Source organism: Rhyacophila brunnea, unplaced genomic scaffold (genome assembly GCF_057557595.1).
Source record: "Rhyacophila brunnea isolate RB1 unplaced genomic scaffold, BYU_Rbru_1.0 scaffold_18, whole genome shotgun sequence".
Taxonomy (NCBI): Eukaryota; Metazoa; Arthropoda; class Insecta; order Trichoptera; family Rhyacophilidae; genus Rhyacophila; species Rhyacophila brunnea.
The window spans coordinates 744,358-754,667 of record NW_028232837.1 but is presented as its reverse complement, the minus strand read 5'-3'; positions in this window follow the sequence as shown (position 1 = coordinate 754,667).

Sequence of the window (10,310 nt, the reverse complement as noted above, 5' to 3'; positions counted from 1 at the left end):
ATATGTATATATTCTGATTGCCGTAAAACTTTGACCCAATTCGGCAGATACTGTCTTTCATTTTGATAACCAAATTTGTATTGTTGCCATCTGCTCTAGTTTTTCCTTTCATAGCAAGTCTGAAACGTTGAGAGGATAGCATACCTGGTTATAACCCAGGTAGCAAAGATGCAAAGTATTAATTATTATTTAGCGTTAACCTTGATTTGTATATATTGAAATAACAATTTTTATAATTCTTCTCTGTTTCCATGTCATTTAGTATTGATGGTCTTGATTAATGTCACGGTTATATCTCTCCGACGATCACAACATTCTGCCGTCCCCATAACTTGTTACCTTACGGTTGTACCGTCTGACCTGGTCGCCACAAATGCTTTAAAAAAAAATTGCAGCATCGTATTGCGGACGTGAAGAGCTCTTCTCATAGTCCGTACTGTTTTAGCGTTGCTTTTACATAATATTGTACGTAAATTAATTAGAATCATTTATTTTTGTTAATAATTCTCTGTGCTCCTCTCTCGCTTGGGCACATTTTATTAAATAAAATCTCAATCAAAGCACATTTGAGTTCGTGGCGACCTCAGTCTTTGGCATCTGCTCCTGAGACATTCCCAGGCGTAAACAACTGCTGATGCTTCATGTCCAAAAGTAGGGCCTCATGATACACTTGATTAAAACTGAGTGTGGTGCAGGGCGAGTCGGTTTGGAGAGAACTAGTAGATAGGTTCGAGTAGGCGACCTCCCTCAATGATTACGCTACCGATAATTTTTTTCTTAAATGTATATTGTCATCCATCCACTGTATGTATACTAGATCAGTGTTTCTCAACCGGTGGTCTGCGAATTTTTGGCGCCCAAATGCCTATGCGCCTATATGCCTAAGTGTTTGTGCATTGTGGACTTGTTCTTAAAATAGATTAATGGTTTTACGTGACGTAATCAACTGCAATCAGACGTCATTATATATTACTGTATAAATAATATTTTTTATTTCTGTGTTGGCGGTCTGCAAAACGTTTCTCCTATTGTCAGTGGTCCGCAGGTGTAAAAATGTTGAGAAATACTGTTAATTCCATGATTTATTATTTTACCTCTGGTATATAATAGTATGTCCCTAATGGCAATTGAAGTTCCTTGTTTGATCCATCACTTTAGGGAGATAACCAATATCAAAACAGCAAGGAAAATTACGTTTTCATTGGTAACGTTGAAAATGACGCATCACAGGTATTAGTTATTTCCCAAATGTACCTCGAATATTTATTATAGTTTATGTATAAAAATTATGACCTTTTTACTTCTGTACATTTGAGTGTTTTTTTTAACGCAAACGTAGTTATTCTAGATTTCTTTTTATATTATATTTGTATTGTCAATATCCCTTCATATTATAGAAAATAATCTGTCAACAGATTTTTAACATCCGTCAGCCAAATCCGCGGCTACACCTTTGACATATCTACACACAAATCGACGTAAACATTACAAGAGGACAACTATTGTCAAACGGAGTTATTGGAAAAACACTTTTGAATGATGTCATAGTCGATATTTAAAGATGAAAATACTTTTAAGTATGAAGTGTTTGTATTATTTCTTGAAGTCGGTGGCATTTATTGATGTTGCCGATGTGAAATGTTATAATATATTGGGTCTGTATCGTGTGAAACGATTTGAGATAGAAGACTGTAAACTATATGTCGTTTACATTCGCCGGATGTTCGGTCATAATTCTGTTTGTTTAGCTATCTTAGTGAAAAAATCATGAAAAACAGTCGAATGCTATAACTTTTAAATGAAGCGCAACTTTTATATTTCCGGCTGTCACGTTAGATCACTGTAGATTCACACTACGATGCAATTTGGGTCTCGGCCGCCTCAACTGCCTTAGCTCTCTTTCTGCAGAGTCAAACCGCCTCAATGTAAATCTCCTGGGCCTCCTTTTTTCTTCGTCTATTGAAGTGGAGCCTTATGATAAAAGTGACAATGCTATGTCAGTAATTAATACTGCCTAATCACAATATTATATACAAAGAAGGCAGATGGAGTATAAAAATATTTAATAATTTTTATTCAAAAGTTAATTTGATTTTGGCTAAATTGGCTAAACGAACAGAAACATAGGAAGGTTTAAAATGTGATGTCACGCACGTATAATAAATTAACAATACGTATCTGGATGCGTATTTGTTTTTCAACAATTGGCGCAGTCTAACGAGAGAAATTTTATTTGTATACTGCCGGAAGAAATTGTATATATTATGATGTCCACTGACGAGTTTTCGGGTGTAACAAATTATATATAATATATTATATTGGTGTAATCCAATTGAACAGGGTTGAAAAGACTGCAATTTTTTTGTAGTAATTGGAAATAACACGCTAAAAAATATTCGCAAACGTATTTCATGTCCAGCTTGTACAATCGGCAAAGATTTACTCGCATGAAATAGTCTGTCAAAATTTACGAGAAGTCACGAGCATTGAACTCCACACAACAAAAAAACAGTTTACACAAATACACGTGTAATAAAAAATATGAATTGGCTATTGTTAAAATACAAGCATTTCATTAGAAAGAATCTTTTCACTGAATGCTTAATATATTGGGTCCAGATTTGATCTTTTCACATTCTTATTTAATAAAATATCTACAAAATATAACATATTAATTTTACTGATACATTAATTTATTATATATTGCTATGAGTCTCTATCAATTACCTTTTGTCTATGCTAATATATGTCACGGCTTATGCAAAAAAACAAACCATGTCATTGATGAAGTCTCATGTTACGGAGAAAATCTCAGATCTTGACCCAACATCCATACACTGTTTTAGAATAAAATTATAATCTGTTTTGATATTTAATACTGTATCTTGGTTCATAAATCTCGGAGGAATAGTACGAGGCTATAAATTAGCATGTTTGTCGTTTTGGTAACGAAACATTCTATTTATACAATCTTATCTTGTCAGTAATCAGTGGTAACGAGACAGAATCACTGTAAAATAATTTGTAAATTGATTTCATCAGACAGTTCAAAACTTAAATAATTGATTAGCCACAGTCTGAATCAGACGTTATAAGTAGACCATACTTATAGGGCCTAATGCATAGTAATACTTATGTAAATAAGTGGGCTTATGCATTCGTCAACCGATTTTCAGATAAATAAGATGTAAGGAAAACCCAACAGCAAAATTGAATCAAAAGTGACTGCTGTTGGAACAGAAGTAAATATGGTTTGAAAATCAGGATCAGTTTGAAGATCAAGATTGTATTGAATACCGATTTCTCTTATGCACACCAATTTATGCCAAAACTGAATGAATATCTTACATGCATTCGTGGAAATCGCAATCCTTGTATAGATTAATCAATGGAAAGATTTTTGAATAATATTAAGGAACACGGACTGCGTATCGCCAGTTTAATAATAAATAGTATTTGTGCTATGAATACTTTGTCCACGGTGCACTGATAAAGCAAACATTAAATTATTGAAAGTATTAGTTTATATTGTGCGGTTTCCATGTTCTGCCATTGTATGTGAACTTACAAATATTTTAATGTATTGAAAATCGTAATTTATAAAATGGCAACAATTTTGCTTGAGGAAAACGATGTTGCCATATTGTTATTTTATAGTGTTTTGGTAAAATGTCATCTATACATGAGTATCGTACTTCGTTAGTTTTACATAACATTGACAAAATATATGCATCAGACCTTTAGTTGTTACCTGGATAAAACTTCTTAAACACGGTTAATTCTATATTTCTCTAATATTTGATATTATTCCTCCGAGATAATCAAAACAAATTAATTACATATGTCCTTTTAAGTTGTATTGTACTATTAGTAAGTCTATAAGTATGTCTTACATCCTCTGATCCACTGAACGGTTAATTTATAATACCTACAATAATATTGTAATTTGTTAGTCAGTATTTGCATACATAAAATTTTAACATAGTTACTTGGTTATTCATTAAAATTAAAATATTCAATGTCCCACTTACAAGAATACAAGTGTAGATGTTATGTTCCGAAAGGAAAAGTTAATTAAAATTAATATTCCTTTCCTAATTCTAGGGAGAACTGCGATAATTTTTAATTTAATTCCATGAAAATTTTATTTTATTTCCTCGAACATTGAAGGAAAACTGCATGCAAGTTTGCTTAGGGTCTGATGCATGGTCACAAGTGTCTTTATGTGCCACATGACTTCTGCAGTAAAAATTGAGAAACGCAAGAATAAGCTGTCAACATACATTGAATTCAAACAAATAATTTGTATATGATTGTACTTTGTTGATTTGTTAGCGATAAAACAGATTGTTTTTGCGAAGTACAAAACTTAATTATTTTGACAGCTGCCAATTATGTTTGTCATTTTTGCCACTATGAGGCATATAAGGCCTCTTATCTGACTATGCAACTGACCCTTAGTCCAAACGATATGTTAGAAAAAGAATATAAATTTATTATTATAGATCTACCATCATAAATTGGCATTTCAGCGAGGGCGCTAGTATGACATTGAAAATATTACCATAACTAACAAAAAAATGGTAATTTATAATTTTTTATTGGTAGTAGATTTCTGTACAAATATTATGCAATCCATAATTCGAGAAACATGTTGTAAAATTAAATGGCATTTGTAACAAATTTATCCTCGATAGACAATTTTAGTTTCAAATTCGACCGGCTGCCAACTTACGATGGTAGATCTTTAGATTGTGTCATTTTCATCAAATTTCAATGTCATGGGAGGAGATCGATCCAATACTGAATAAAGACTTCTCCTCGGTCCATCTATAATTGTCGGTCTTTAAATTTTTGTGCCGTCTTATTTGATTAATTTGTCAATCCAGAGCCCTTCACGTCGGCCCATAGTATTTGATACAGGTTCTACTCCGCATTATATGGCAGGCATTATCCACTCCATAATTGTTCCAAGCTCCGTAATTTGGCCATATTTTCCTCAATGAGAAATACATTTACTCTCACTCGTAATTCGGAGAAAGGTAGAGATCAGCAGAGGCATGGGTAGAAAGAGATTCTCTTGGCTACACAACCTCCACAAATTTCTCAATGTCGGTGATCTAAAGAGATAAATTTTGACACAGGTCTTCGATACAAGTTGGCACCGGCACGGTGAGAAAATTCTCTCAACTGTAGGGGCAGGGCGGGACGCTTTGATACATGATTTTATGTTAATTATTCAGCAAAGTGGCAGTTTTCATTTTCTTTTCCCAACACGCCAAGAACCCAAATAAGAAAGTAAACAATTAATTATCAAAATGAGAAAGTCTAATTAGGTTGGGGGTTTTTTGTGTGCTGCTTTTCATATGTTTTTTTGACTATGCCGAGCACTGTATATTTATCGACATAATTTTTAATTGCAAATAACTTTTTTGTACCGTTCTCCCTAGAAGACGAGCCGTTATTTTTAAGATACCTCTTCAATATTGCTTGATAATGTGTCCAATAAATAATTATTGTTAAATATACCTACTACCCATTAAAATAGTGCCGGTTATCGCATGGATTTGCATAATTTTATTCATTTACATGACCATATAAGTAATCAGTAATAATAACACTATTGTTATTAATTAAGGCTGCGATCAATGTTAACCGCAACCGAATGAGCCATCTTTGCTATTTTTTTAATCAGAATTCGTTAGTTACTCTTACATCGTATTTACACAATAATATTACTATACCTATGTTCATAAGATGCAGTTGTTGTACAATCCATTACAATAATAATTATAGTTTTACATTTTTTTTTAAATACTAATATTTACCACAATAATAATTAATACTGAATGTTATGATAATATACAACCAGAATATTTACACTGTTAAAGTCTCCCCTATATACCGAATGTGAATCAATCCATAGACAATGCAATAATTTAAATTTGGAAGTGAAATTATAATATTCAGTGTTTACATATAATGCCAGCGCTCCATTGGCGAGCCGAAATTCCGAGGACAATAAATCGTCCAATTTGTCTATGCTATCTACTGATCAACGAACGAATAAAAAAGTCGAGCTGTCAAAAATAGTGATTATCGTAATCTCTTCCGATAATCCTACAATTTTGTGTTATCTATATGTAGACTTGCATAAAATAATATAGCAGTGAAAACAACACAAGTTTTACGTTTTCTTTTGTGAATTTCATAAATACAAATAAAAAAATAATTGATAAATCTCTCATTTTCTAATGTGTAAATTAACAAATTAATCAATGAAAATGTTTAAAACAATTACGGATTGTTTTTAGTGATTGATGGACAAAGTCTGGCAACTCGGAGGGTAAAATATCAAACATGTTTGAAATCCAACGAGCCAGGTCTGCAGATTAAAAAATCCGCAGATCTGGGTGCTCCACACGAAAAAAAAGTCCGAAGACTGTAAATCGTCTTGCCTGCCAATGGAGCGCCGGCATTACATAATTTCTAGACAGACTTTATTACACAATCTAATTTCACTTCCAAATCAACATACATACCTCTTTATTTTTCTAATAAACTTTTACGATATATTAATATTGAAAGAATTACTAAATACATAATAGTTTTAATTTTATCAGCATATTGAAGTTTGACCATATTATTATTATAAGAGTACAGTTAGTAGTGTTGTACTCTTTTTTACATATTACTGTGGTTTTTTTATATTTACTTCATCTACCTCCTAATATAAATAAATGGTGTTTTTTAAATCTTTGGATTACTTTTGCTAATATTTTACTCTCATCATAGTAGTTTTGGATATTGTGATTATTTTCGTATTATCACTAAATAGATTTAATTTCTTTTTGACCGTTTTGTGACGAATATTGATGTGAAGTTTCCAAAAATAAAATTTTACTAGAATATTAAGCGTCTTGTTTATTGTACCACAAACCAGTTTTACCTAAACTTACAGCATGTTATTATTCCTTCCTGCAGGCCTATTCTAACATATCACTTAACATCCAAAAAGCTAATTGTGATAAATATATTACATTCAGCTTTACGTATTCTGGCGGTTAATTATGTAAAACATTTAACCATCTGAACTGGCAAAATGTGATATCTTTTAACAGCCCCTCTCTTGGCCGTGCTAACTTTGAGAACGAGACAGAGTATGTCAATTTTACATATTGAGGTATAAGACTGTTGTAATGCAATTGCAATGACATGACTTAAAATTGTAGGTTATGTCGGACATGTCAATTCAAAATTCTTGTGTTTCGCTCATAATTGACTAGATGGCGCTGGTTCAGCATTAGAGGTGAGTTGGAAATACTGTCACCAGTTTGTGTACTCAAGTTTCGGATGAAACAACCCATACTAAGTATTTGTGGCCCAAGAAACTTTTAAAGTATTAGATGTTCGCATTCGATGATATCATCGCCGTGACTCGCCATTCGGTACTGTTGGTTGACTTTCAATGCTATTGATATTAAATGCGCGCGAGCGAGATATCATGATACACGTATGTCTAGCCGTGATATTATACTGAACTGTAATTGCTCTCCCTTTCTCCTCTGTTGTAAAGTTGGTATAGTGAAGGACAGAAATGGTCACATGTTCGTTTTATAGTAATACTATTGAGTTTGTTTTAGTTTTAGAGTTTTAGTTTCAGTTGAGTATGAGATTTATATCGAGTTGACGTCAGTCTCAAGTCCCGGAGTTCGACGCATGCTGTGAGAACTCGCCGTCCGCTAGCTAGTTCATAGTCTTGCTACGTATGACATCATCGCCTCGGACGTCGCGACTCGAGTATGTATAGTAATACTACGGAATTAGTTTTAGTTTCAGTTGAGTATGACATTTAAATCGAGTTGACGTCAGTCGCAAGTCCCGGAATATATACTAGTATTCGAGTTCTGATAACGCTAACTGACTACGCGTTTATCTGGTTTTGTAAAAATTCTATTTCATAGAGAAATAATATTAATATGTTTATTTTTTTTGTCTGTTACTACATAAGGATAGATTATATTATAAAATTTGATATATCAATCTAATATATAAAAATTAATATTTGTGTATTTGTGTGTTTGTTTGTTCGTATTTAATGCGCAGCCATACCGTTCATCCGATTGCGATAAAACTTTGTAAACTTATTGCTTGCACTTGCGGGAAGAGTATAGGCTATACTAATATATAAAAATGAATGTCTGTCTGTCTGTATGTCTGTCTGTCTGTGTGTCTGTCCCGTATGCGTTCCTATACCATTCATCCGAATGCAATGAAATTTTAGTAAGTGGTTGTATGCACGCCCATGAAGGTTTCTGAATTAGAAAAATTCTCATATTCTTCTTCTTCTTCATTCTATTTTCTTTTATTTGTAATGTTCCTATACCATTCATCCGATTGCATTAAAACCTTCGTCAGTTGTTGTGTTAACACCCGCAAAGGTTTCTGAAATAGTACAACCATCCTCTTTTTCTTCTTCATTTTATCTTCTTTTATTCGTATGGTCCCTATACCATTCATCCGATTGCAATAAAACTTTCGTCAGTTGTTGTGGTAACACCCGCAATGGTTTTTGAATTAGTACAACCATCTTCTTCTTTTTCTTCTATTCTATATTCTTCTATTCGTATGTGTTCCTATTCCATTCATCCGATTGCAATAAAATTTTCGTCAATAATTGTGCCAACACCCGCGAAGGTTTCTGAATTAGTACAACCATCTTCTTCTTCTTCTTCATTCTATCTTCTTTTATTCGTATGGTCCCTATACCATTCATCCAATTACGATGAAACCTTCGTCAGTTGTTGTGTTAACACCCGCAAAGGTTTCTGAAATAGTACAACCATCTTCTTCTTCTTCTTCATTTTATCTTCTTTTATTCGTATGGTCCCTATACCATTCATCCGATTGCAATAAAACTTTCGTCAGTTGTTGTGGTAACACCCGCAATGGTTTTTGAATTAGTACAACCATCTTCTTCTTTTTCTTCTATTCTATATTCTTCTATTCGTATGCGTTCCTATTCCATTCATCCGATTGCAATAAAATTTTCGTCAATAATTGTGCCAACACCCGCGAAGGTTTCTGAATTAGTACAACCATCTTCTTCTTCTTCTTCATTCTATCTTCTTTTATTCGTATGGTCCCTATACCATTCATCCAATTACGATGAAACCTTCGTCAGTTATTGTGGTAACACCCGCAATGGTTTTTGAATTAGTACAACTATCTTCTTCTTCTTCCTTGGTTCCTATACCATTCATCCGAATGCAATGAAATTTTAGTAAGTGGTTGTATGCACATCCATGAGGTTTCTGAATTAGAAAAATCATCATCTTCTTCCTCTTCTTCATTCTATCTTCTTCTATTCGTATGCGTTCTTATACCATTCATCTAATTGCGATGAAAATTTGACCAGTTGTTGTGCGCAAGCCCGCGAAGGTTTCTGAATTAGTACAACCATCTTCTTCTATTCGTATGCGTTCCTATACCATTCATCCGATTGCAATGAAACTTTGGTGAGTTGTCGTGCGCACGCTTGCAAAGGTTTCTGAATTAGTAAAACCATCATTTTCTTCTTTTATTTGAATGCGTACCTACACCATTCATCCGATTGCAATGAAACTTTGGTGAGTTGTCGTGCGCATGCCCACGAAGATTTCTGAATTAGAAAATCATCTTCTACTTCTATTCTTATGCGTTCCTATACAATTCATCCGATTGCAATGACATTTTGATCAAGTGTTGTGCCCTTGCCCGCAAAGGTTTCTGAATTAGTACAATCATCTTTTTCTTCTTCTATTTGTATGCGTTCTTATGCCATTCATCCGATTGTGATGAAATTTTGACCAGTTGTGCGCACGCCCGCAAAGGTTTTTCAATTAGTACAACCATCTTCTTCTTCTTCTATTCGTATGCGTTCCTATACCATTAATCCGATTGCAATGAAACTTTGGTGAGTTGTCATGCGCATGCCCACGAAGATTTCTGATTTAGAAAATCATCTTCGTCTAATATTCGTATGCGTTCCTATACCATTCATCCGATTGCGATGAAACTTTTTTCAGTTGTTGTGCGCACACTTGCGAAGGTTTCTAAATTATTATTATATAAAATACAAAGTTTGTTGTTTGTTTGTTCCATCCAATTTTGATTTTTTTTTACTACATATTAATAACATTAATAACGTTTTCATATTTTGGATTCGATTTTAATTTAGTGTTCTTATGTTTGACCTTTACTCCTATTAGAATTATTTTCATATTGCCATATTGTATTACACAGATATTTTAATATTAAAAAAATAATTA